The 11,983-nt window shown below is 28.9% G+C and overlaps 1 non-coding gene across 1 annotated transcript; it reads right to left on the bottom strand.

Annotated features, from left to right (window-relative positions):
• Positions 1 to 11,559: 11,559 nt before the first annotated feature.
• Positions 11,560 to 11,678, bottom strand: LOC123303187. The gene has a single exon (XR_006535601.1). It is a non-coding gene; the product is annotated as a 5S ribosomal RNA (ribosomal RNA).
• Between the last annotated feature and the right edge of the window lie 305 nt (positions 11,679 to 11,983).

The raw sequence follows: 11,983 nt of genomic DNA, 5'->3' as shown, positions 1-11,983 counted from the left end.
AAATATTTTCGGTCCTATATATAGGACCAACATATATTATTAAATAAGAGTATATTATTTTTATTAAAAAATATATATATAAATTATTGAAATAAAATTAAACATTATTAAAATTTTGTTATAATTATAAGCGATTGCTATTTCTAAAAATAAATAAATTTCATAAAATTTATATTATTTTATATTCATTTGAAATATTAAAAAAACTTCTCGCTTTAAAGTAACCATGATATGAGTTATAAATGCAATAAAATTTTATACAAAAAATAATATTTATTTGTTGACGAATAATATAAAAGGTTTACATTTATAAATAACATATATTTATATATGGTGTGTAAAAAAAAAAAACAGAAGAAAAATAATTTATATTTTTAATATAAAAAGGCAACCGCACACAGTGTTCCCAAGCGGTCACCCATCCAAGTACTGACTGTGCCCAATGTTGCTTAACTTCGGTGATCGGACGAGAACCAAATTCAAATTCAAATTCAAAAACAGTTTATTAATCAACATTTAAAAATACAATACATTACATACATAACATATATTACAAAACTTTTATTTACTATTATAGGTTATTAGCCTTAAAAGGCTTTCATCCTAACTTATTTTTCTTTCATGCAGATTGCTGTGTCGCAATTATGCTTATGATATTTAATTTATTTGTTTGAGCAGGTATATGTTAAGTTAATTTTGTTGATATGCTCTTTACAGGAAAATTTTTAAAAACCTGTTTTATGTTTTAGGCAATAGCTGTGGCAAACTTATATTGCCCATTGCCTATGTGTTTTTGCATGTAAAATTAGATTTAAAAAGAAAAAAAAAATTTAATGCCTTGCGTGGGACTTGAACGCCTGCTTTCGGAGTGCCAGTCGGGAACGCTGGCACGACGCCACAGGCTCTTGTAAGGAATGGGTATTTTATCTTTATTATTTACTGTAAAATATTTTGTTATACATTATTTAAATATTTTGTATATATTTGTTTGTGTTTTTTGGTTAGTGAGTTTGACTTCACCATATTTTTGGTTAAGTAGCTGTTTTTAATCAACTTAGTGTAGATAGAATGCGTTACATGTTTGGTATAGTCTTTGATTGTCGGTATGTCTGTCTCTCTATGTATGTCTTGTATTCTAGCGTATCTATCTTTGTTTAGTGTAAGTCGGAGGCATTTGTTCTGTATACGTTGCAGTCTTAGATATGTCGTGTCTGAAACGCTGTTCCACACAGGGGCTCCGTAGGTTATAGTTGGTCTTATTATTGCAGTGTATAACATTTTTTTATTTTTGGTGCTGAGTTTGCTGTATTTGTTCAGGAGTGGGTATAGTTGTCGTATACACCCATTTCCCCTACTGATCAGGTGGTTGATATGTGGGACAAACGATAATGTCCTATCAAGGTACACACCTAGGTACTTTACTTTGTGCTTGGCAGGGACTATGGCTACGCCGTCTACCTTAAGTGGATCGTAGATTTTGACATTTGTAAATTTTTTGCTAAAAATTATATGTTCAGTTTTGCTGTTATTTATTTTGATTTTCCAGTCCCTGGCAAACTTTAGTATCATATCCAGGTGTATTTGTAGTTGTTTTGTTGCCACCTGAGCACTAAAGGAGTGGGCGTACACGGCAGTGTCATCCGCGTATATCGCAGTTTTTGTTTTGGCAAATTTTGGGATATCATTAATAAAGTAGGTGAACAATATGGGCCCAAGTACCGATCCTTGTGGCACACCTGCTTTTGGGTGTCGGAGTTCCGATGTGCTGTTGTTTATTTTTACATAGAATCCCCTTCCTCTGAGGTAACTGTCCAGTAGTGCTATTAGCCATCTTGGGAAGTCATAATTTATTAGTTTGTAAATCAGTCCATCAATATATACCGTGTCAAAGGCTTTCTCAATATCCAGAAGGGCCATGGCCGTGACGTTACTTTTGTTAAAATTTTGTATTATGTCACTTGCTATTCTGGCAACTTGCATGCAAGTGCCATGACCACTTCTGAATCCGAATTGTTCGTGTATTATTATATTTTTGGACTGACTTATCTTGTTTATTCTTTCCAAAATGACTTTTTCCGCTATCTTGGACAGCGTGCTCAGGAGGCTTATTGGTCTGTAATTTTTGGGATTACTATGATCCTTGTTAGGTTTCGGTACTGGGATCACTATTGCCGTTCTCCAGGACTCAGGGAAGTATCCTATCCTCAGGATTGCATTTATTATGTACTGAAGTTGTACTATAGCTTTGGTGGTAAAGTTTTTGATTATTTTGGTGTCTATCCCGTCTTGTCCTGGGGCTTTGTTATTTGGGAGGGTTTTAATTATGTTTTTAATTTCTTGGGGGGTTGTGAGCTTTATTTTGGTGTTGTTTTGTGGTGTTTGTGTGGTATGAAAGAATTCATGTATTCTTCGTTTTATGTCCTCTTCTAGTGGAGTAGTCTGTTCGTTAGTCTGGATCTCCTCTAAAGTTTCACTTATTATGTCAGCTTTGTCTTTGTCCGTCATGTAATTATTATCGTTCGTGGTGATTGTGGGGATTTGTTGTCTCGGTTTTTTAAACGTCTTCGTTATTCGCCACATTGTTCTGTCACCGGGTCGTAAGTCCGTTAGTGTTTTTTCCCACTGTTCATTGATCTTGTTTTTAATGTTCCTCCTGATCATTTTCGTGATTTTGTTTATATCTGCTTTGAGGCCTGGTATAAATCTTTTTTGGTACAGTTTCCTCATCGCATTTTTATATTTGATTAAGTTTTTTGTGTTATCATCAGGGAGATACCTGTTATCAACTATCACGACCCGTCGGCTGTGAGCTTTTTGGACTTGTTGCACCCCTTTTGTGAAGTTATCTATTTCCTGATCAACTTCTTGGGCATTGTTTATTTTATTATTGATTTTTATTGTTGAATTTAATTTTTTTCTAAACTCTGCCCAATCGGTTGATTTATAGGAAGTGACAATGTGTTTGGTGTTGTCTTTATTTAAGTTTGTAATATTAAATATTACCGGGTTGTGGTCTGATGATAACTCTGGTATTGAGGTTGGGTGCGTGATGTTGTTAACATTTTTATTAATCACAAGATCAATGAAGGTGGGTGTCATTCCGTTAGTTGGAAAATGTGTGGGGTTGTCTGTGTGTTGGATGACGATGTTATTGTCGTTAGTGAATTTATGTAATGTTCGTCCGTTTGTGTTTGATACATGATTCTTCCATGCCGTATGGCGAGCATTAAGATCACCTATTACTAATATTTTGTTACCCATCCTGAACAATTTTGCTAGATCCTCCATGGGGAACTTGTTAGCGGGAGTGTTATACACTGCAATAATTTTTATATTATTTAATAGTTCGATTCCGACGCATTCTATGGATACGGAACCATTGATTTCAAATGTGCGAAACGGAATGCTATTTTTTATTATTATTGCTACACCTCCGCCTTGTGTTGTTCTATCTTTCCTAATTATATTAAAATTTCTAATTTTTATTTTATGTTCTCCTGATAATTTGGTTTCATTTATCATCATAATGTCCACCTTTTGTTCTCTGATGAACGATCTAAGTTCACCAAGGTTTTGGCGTAGCCCATTAGCATTCCATGTCGCACATTTTACGGCGGACATTGGCTAAAATTTTTTGTGCAAAAGTTGTTGAAAACCATGAATTTCTCTAATTCGTTTTTGCATTTCATAAGGTCATGGTTTAGGTCTTTTACATATTTTAGCATTCTTTCTACATCTATTAATTTGTTTAATGTGTCAAACTCACTTACCAAATTGTTTATGTTAGTAGTAGTAGATATGGATGTTGTTTGTGTTGGTGCTTGGCTGTGTACATGAGCGTACACTTGGGTGGGTCTATCATTTTGAGTGAATGGGTTTCCCATTGCCCAGGCATTTGTTGGAGGTAGTGGTGCTGGCACGAATTTTTGTTGATTTCTTACAGGGACCGTGTTTGTTTTTCTTCTCCTTTCTATCTGCTCGATTTTGTTGATATAAATTCGGCATTCTGTAGAGTTTGCCGGGTGGTTATTTTCACAGTTTGCACATTTTAAAAGTTTTTTATTTTCTTCCGTGTTTTCTTTTATTGTACAGTCACGGCTCCAGTGAGGTCCTGCGCATTTTAGGCACTTTGGGTTCATTCTACAGTTCGTAGTGGCATGTGACCAGGCCTGACATCTGTGACACTGGATAATTAGTTTGGCGTTCCTGTGCCTTTCCCAGGTAATTTTTACGTTGTACACATATTTAACTTCTTGGGTTAGTTGTTTTAGGGACGTGCTTTGTCCGGTGATCACAAGATATAGAGATCTGTAGGAGGATCTCATTGGATATACTTTAATAATGTTTGTTTTGAGGCATTTCTCTATGTCTTGCTTAATTTCCTCTTCGTCGATTCCTCTTGGTAGCCCGACCAATACGAAGGCGTGGTGTTTTTCTGTCCTTTCCGTGTATGTATGGAACTCCATGTTTTCGTTGTCTAGCATTTTGACGTAGTTTTTATATTCATTTGAGTCATGGATGAATAGATTCGTTTTTTTGAACGTGTATTTCACATGGAATCCCTTTTTCACATGTTCCTTTATTTGCTCCATGAACTCCTTATGGTTATTTGGAGTGCTGTGTATAACAATTGGAGGTGGTTTATTCTTACCTCCTTGTGTCCTTTCTGTGTTTTTGTCATTTTCATTAATTTCTTTTGGGTCTGTGTCTTCTTGTTCCACATCTTCCACTATTTGACCTTCTTCAGTGGTTAGGGGATTAAATCTATTTTTTGTGGGCACTTGCACTTGCACTTCTGTTTGTTTTTTGAAAATGTTTTGTATATTGTTTTTGTTTTGGTTTTTCATTCTTGGAGGCAATGCACTTGTGTTCTCGCTATTTTCACTAACTATTTTTTCTATTTTGTTGGCTTCTTCTTCGGTGCTTTGTTGTATTCCGACGTCATCGGGTTGCACTTTTAAAACTTTAGTGATAGCAGGGGAGCGACTCGGTCGCCCCCTTTTTTTTGTTTGGCTACGCCCGTCACTTATTTTATAGTTTGTTTTTATACTTTTTTATATTTGATTTAACTTGTTCTGTAGGTGTGTGTATGAAATTGTTTTCGCTTTGAATGTAATTATACAATAATTTGCTTCAACAATTCACTGTACTGTACTGTATGAACGCTGTACAGATAATCGGACGGACGAGAACCGGTGTTTTCAACGTGGTATGGCTGTTGCCAGTAATAAATGAAAATTTTTACAAATATATATTTTTCATAAATATCATTAATATTAAAGTATATTATTAAAATTTTCAATGAAGTAATCAATTTAAATATATACTTATTTATTATACCATATATTTTAAATAAAAATGCAACCGCACACAGTATTCTCAAGTGGCCACCCATCCGTGGTACTGACTGTGGCAAATGTTTCTAAACTATTATTTTATAAAATATTTATACAAAAAATAATTTACTCTTATCAAATATTAATTTGTGGCCTGTATTAAGGCCTATGTTATTTTCATTTTTTAGCAAAAATAATGAAATATTTCAATATATTATTAAAGTAACAGATCATTTCTTTTTTGGTGCTGCTTTTTTAATTTTTGTAGGAGATGATTTGGCAACAGAAGCTTTCTTAGCTTTTGGTGCTTTCGGTTTACGAGCAGGGCTACTTTTGGCAGCGGATTTTGTACTTTTTGCTGGTTTTGCTTTAACTGGTGCTTTTTTTGATGCCGCTGATGATTTTGCAGTAACTTTTTTAGCAGCAGTTGATGATGATGGAGTCGCTTTTTTTGCTTTGGGCTTTTTGGCTGCCAATGATGTAGTTGTGGCTTTCTTTTCTTTTGGTGCCCGTTTACTTTTAGCACTCTTTGCTGAACCTTTTGCTCCACTTTCTTTTTTGGAAACTTTTGATTTAGCTGAAGAATTAGATGAAGCGGAAGCAGCCAATTTGAATGAACCAGATGCACCTTTACCTTTAGTTTGTACCAAGGCTCCCTCAGTTACAGCAGCTTTTAAATATTTTTTAATAAATGGTGAAATTTTATCAGAATCCACTTTATAATTTGCAGCTAAATATTTTTTAATTGCTTGTAATGATGAACCACCACGTTCTTTTAAATTTTTAATTGCGTTAACAACCATTTCTGATGTACGTGGATGTGTTGGTTTTGAATGTTGTTTTGTACGTTTAGCACCAGAAGCTGTTGCTTTTTTTGTTGGTGTTGTAGAAGCAGCAGTAACCGCAGTTGCTGCAACAGCTGTAGAATTTTCTTCGGCCATATTTTTTACTTTATAAAAATAATGTATTTATTATAAATATTTAAATGATAAAATATAATAATTCTATCAAATAAAAAATAAAGGTTTTCAATTATATCATTATTCACAATAATATAAGTCCCTATGTAAGTCAAAGTACCATGTAGAAAACACATAAAAATTAAATAGTATTTCTAATTTACTGTCGTAGTAAACATGATTTATTTTTTCAATTTCTATAATATATAAAATAATAAATTATAAATTTAATAATAATATTTATTTTATAAATTAAAATATATTTAATTTTTTTATTAACAATTATTAATAAACATAGTTTAATATTAATTATTTCAATCATACAAAACAATAATATTTTTAAGGTAAACTTAAAAAGTATATATTTTTATTTTTTATTTAATATCGATTTATTATAAATTATTAGTATATAAATAATTAAAAAATTTAATATATAAATATATATATTATAGTATAAGATTTCATTTTTAGAAAAACTTTTTTTGTCAATAATGAAAACGTATTATTATGAAATGTGTTAATCGAACATTGACAAAATATATTTCATTAGAAAATACTTTTATTTATGCATTAATATCAATAATTAACTATTAAATTAATTTTTTCATAATTATATAAAGAAATTTTATACTGATATAAGTATTTATATATTATAATATTTATTTTAAATATAAAAAAATTTATGACAAAATATATTATTAGAGTATTTGTTGAGATTAATATAAGATTATTTTAAATAAGAATTAATTTATATAATTATTAAAATATTATTAATTTTATGTTATGTAATTTTAATAAAAATAAATAATAATAATAAATATACAAATTTTTTAACAATTTAAATTTTATATGATCTAAATAATTTTGTTAAGTACGATATGAGAAATCATTGTAAGCTTCGTTAAGAAACTTTGTAATATAAAATAATAATAATAATATTAAATATATAAATAAATAAAATAAATTTGATATATATTTTTAGTTCATTCTGTGTATAAATCAAAGGATACCGAATAATTGGTAACGGATGCGATATATTATAGTATCGAGTATTAAAACATCATATATAAATTTATCTTGTTATTCAAATTTTTTGTTAATTAACTTATGTATTTAGAAAATTTATAATATTATTTATATAATTGACATAAAATCTTATAAATTGAAATTTTATTAATATGTATCAAAAGAAGAGAGTAACGTATTGATATAATATCAAAGGATACTGATTATTTAAATAACGAATACGTCATATATTGTTTGTGTAACGAAGTTCACTTGGCCATCTAGTTTAAAATAACATTTTCAATAGAAAGTTTATATGCTTTTTTTTTCTTTTTTTTCTTTAATTATTAAAAAAATAAATTGAAATTTAATTCAATCAAATTTTATAATAATTTTAAAAAAATTTTTCCTTTTAAAAAATATTTTGTGATGTTGTGATAATATGTATTAATACAAGTGCATCCTGATACTTTTATCTCTAGTAAAGGTATGAGTATCATGAACAGTTTTGTTATCTAATGATATTATTTTGATAATATTTTGTGTATATTCTTATAATATTTTGTCTAAATATCATCATAATACAATATTATTTTGAAAATATTTTATGAATATTCTTATAATATGTTACCTAAATGTCATCATAATATGATGAATTATTTCCATAATAACATATAAAAAAAAAAAAAAAAAAAAAAGAATCATTAATTTATAATTATTTAAATTGATTCTTTAAAAAAATATTATAATATATTATTTATAAAAATAATTTTTACTCTTATTTTAAATAAATTTGTGGCCTTTTATTAAAAGGCCTATGATCGATGTATTATTATTATAAAAATTAATGCAATGTTTTTAATTTATGCTTTCTTTTCAGTTTTCTTTGGTAATAACACTGCTTGAATGTTTGGTAATACACCACCTTGAGCAATTGTTACACCAGATAATAATTTATTTAATTCTTCATCATTACGAATTGCCAATTGTAAATGACGTGGAATGATACGTGTTTTTTTGTTATCACGGGCAGCATTACCAGCTAACTCGAGAACTTCTGCAGCCAAATATTCCATAACAGCAGCCAAATATACTGGGGCACCAGCACCTACTCGTTCAGCATAATTTCCTTTTCGTAATAATCTGTGAATTCTTCCAACAGGAAATTGTAATCCTGCTCGGCTTGATCTTGACTTTGCCTTTCCCTTTACTTTACCACCTTTACCTCGTCCAGACATAGCGAATAAATTTATTTAATTAATATTTTTTTTTGTAAATATAATCACACAGATGTGTACGTTACGGGGATTGTAACATAAATGTTTAAAATGTTATTTGGGTATTTTAATTTATAATATTTATAAAATATAAAACTTTAAAAATAAACCAATCACCTTATAGTATTATTTTCAGCCAATCAGAGAGTAGTATTCATTTTTATTGTTATATCCATCTTCGCGTATATAATACGCTAGTTGTATACACGACACGCTCATACATATACTGACTGGTGTTCTGTAACTATCTGTGTATATTAATTGTTTGTAACAATGCCACCAAAAACAAGTGGAAAAGCAGCAAAAAAAGCTGGCAAAGCTCAAAAAAATATATCAAAGAGTGATAAGAAAAAGAAGAGGAAGCGCAAGGAATCATATGCAATTTACATTTACAAAGTATTAAAACAAGTGCATCCTGATACTGGTATCTCTAGTAAAGCTATGAGTATCATGAACAGTTTTGTTAATGATATTTTTGAACGTATTGCTGCTGAAGCATCACGTTTAGCACATTATAATAAACGTTCAACAATCACAAGTCGGGAAATTCAAACCGCAGTTCGATTATTATTACCTGGTGAATTGGCAAAGCACGCTGTTAGTGAAGGTACTAAAGCTGTTACAAAATATACAAGTTCAAAATAAATAAATCGAAAATATTATTTAATTGATAACATAAAAATACATCAACATATAAAAACGGCTCTCTTTTTAAGAGAGCCATCAAATTTTTTAAATAAGAGTAAATTATTTTTATATATACAAAAAAATAAAATAAACAATTATTAATATCATATTTAATATAAAATTTTATATATTAATAGCTTGAATATATCTATTATTAGTATATCAATATTATTAATTTTAAATATAATAAAGGATATCGGAATATATATCGTAAATCAGTGTAATGCAAATGCATTACATTACCTTTATTATTTTCATTTTACATTTACTACTTGTTTATGTACGCTTATAATTATTAGAAAAATATTTTTAATAATTTTAAAAAATAAATGAAATAATAAAAATTTAATAATAAATTATTTATTGAAAGTATAACAAATGGTATAGCAAAATATTTATTTTCTTTGATTAAGGCGAAATGTTTTATTAGTTATAAATTCGATAATCTCCTATCGATACTTGTTACTCTTAACTTGTATATATAAAAAATATAATAGTATATTAATTTATAATAAAATTTTTTCAAAAATTCAATAAGTTATTGTAAAATAAAATAGATAATATACAAATTATAATTTATTATTGCAGATATATTACAAAAAAAAAAAAAAAAAAAAAAATATTTGGTAATGTATGTTATAAACAAAATAATTTGTTGTAAACAAATTATATAATATGTTATATTTATTAACAAATTTATTTACTCTTATATAAATAAAATTAGTGGCTTCCCAAAAAGGAAAGCCTGTTTAAATTTATCGGATGTATTAAATATTCTTTAATAAATTTACTAAATATTTTAAGTAAATTATTATATTTTCTTAACCTCCAAAACCATACAAAGTACGACCTTGTCGTTTTAATGCATATACAACATCCATAGCTGTAACTGTTTTACGTTTTGCGTGTTCAGTATATGTAACAGCATCCCGAATAACATTTTCAAGGAATACTTTAAGTACACCACGTGTTTCTTCATAAATTAAACCAGAGATACGTTTTACTCCACCTCGTCGTGCTAAACGACGAATTGCAGGTTTTGTAATACCTTGGATATTATCACGCAAAACTTTTCTATGACGTTTTGCACCCCCTTTTCCAAGACCCTTTCCACCTTTTCCTCTGCCAGTCATTTTAATAAAAAATTATTTACAATATTTTAACGAACGGATAACACGTGTGTTAACCTCACAAGTATTGTAATGTATGTGAGCGCCGGTACAATTGTGCCTTTTTATATAAAGCATTAAAGATTTTTTAAGCCACGCCTATACAATTTGATTAGTCCATACTCTGATAGCTATCCAATAGGATATAACAACAAAAATTTTGAAATTTCATATAAATATAAATACAACACATTTATTTCGCATTTAAACATTTGACTTTGTAGTATCAAATTGTCGAATATAATTTTTAAAATTGTGTGTTTTTTTGTAAAAACATTATTATTTGAAAATGGCTAGAACCAAGCAAACTGCACGTAAATCAACTGGTGGTAAAGCACCAAGAAAACAATTAGCAACGAAAGCTGCACGTAAAAGTGCACCAGCAACTGGTGGAGTAAAAAAACCACACAGATATCGTCCTGGTACAGTAGCTTTACGAGAAATTCGTCGTTATCAAAAAAGTACTGAATTGTTAATTCGTAAATTACCATTCCAACGTTTAGTACGTGAAATTGCACAAGATTTTAAAACCGATTTACGTTTCCAAAGTTCAGCTGTTATGGCATTACAAGAAGCTAGTGAAGCCTATTTAGTAGGTTTATTTGAAGATACCAATTTATGCGCAATTCATGCAAAGCGTGTTACAATTATGCCTAAGGATATACAATTGGCAAGACGTATTCGTGGAGAACGTGCATAAGCGTTTTAAATGACAATTTAAAAAAAAAAAAAACAAATAAGAAATATTTTCGGTCCTATATATAGGACCAACATATATTATTAAATAAGAGTATATTATTTTTATTAAAAAATATATATATAAATTATTGAAATAAAATTAAACATTATTAAAATTTTGTTATAATTATAAGCGATTGCTATTTCTAAAAATAAATAAATTTCATAAAATTTATATTATTTTATATTCATTTGAAATATTAAAAAAACTTCTCGCTTTAAAGTAACCATGATATGAGTTATAAATGCAATAAAATTTTATACAAAAAATAATATTTATTTGTTGACGAATAATATAAAAGGTTTACATTTCTAAATAACATATATTTATATATGGTGTGTAAAAAAAAAAAACAGAAGAAAAATAATTTATATTTTTAATATAAAAAGGCAACCGCACACAGTGTTCCCAAGCGGTCACCCATCCAAGTACTGACTGTGCCCAATGTTGCTTAACTTCGGTGATCGGACGAGAACCGGTGTTTTCAACGTGGTATGGCTGTTGCCAGTAATAAATGAAAATTTTTACAAATATATATTTTTCATAAATATCATTAATATTAAAGTATATTATTAAAATTTTCAATGAAGTAATCAATTTAAATATATACTTATTTATTATACCATATATTTTAAATAAAAATGCAACCGCACACAGTATTCTCAAGTGGCCACCCATCCGTGGTACTGACTGTGGCAAATGTTTCTAAACTATTATTTTATAAAATATTTATACAAAAAATAATTTACTCTTATCAAATATTAATTTGTGGCCTGTATTAAGGCCTATGTTATTTTCATTTTTTAGCAAA

The sequence above is a fragment of the Chrysoperla carnea genome, chromosome X, assembly GCF_905475395.1.
Source record: "Chrysoperla carnea chromosome X, inChrCarn1.1, whole genome shotgun sequence".
NCBI classification, from domain to species: domain Eukaryota; kingdom Metazoa; phylum Arthropoda; class Insecta; order Neuroptera; family Chrysopidae; genus Chrysoperla; species Chrysoperla carnea.
This window is presented reverse-complemented; position numbering and strand designations above follow the sequence as displayed.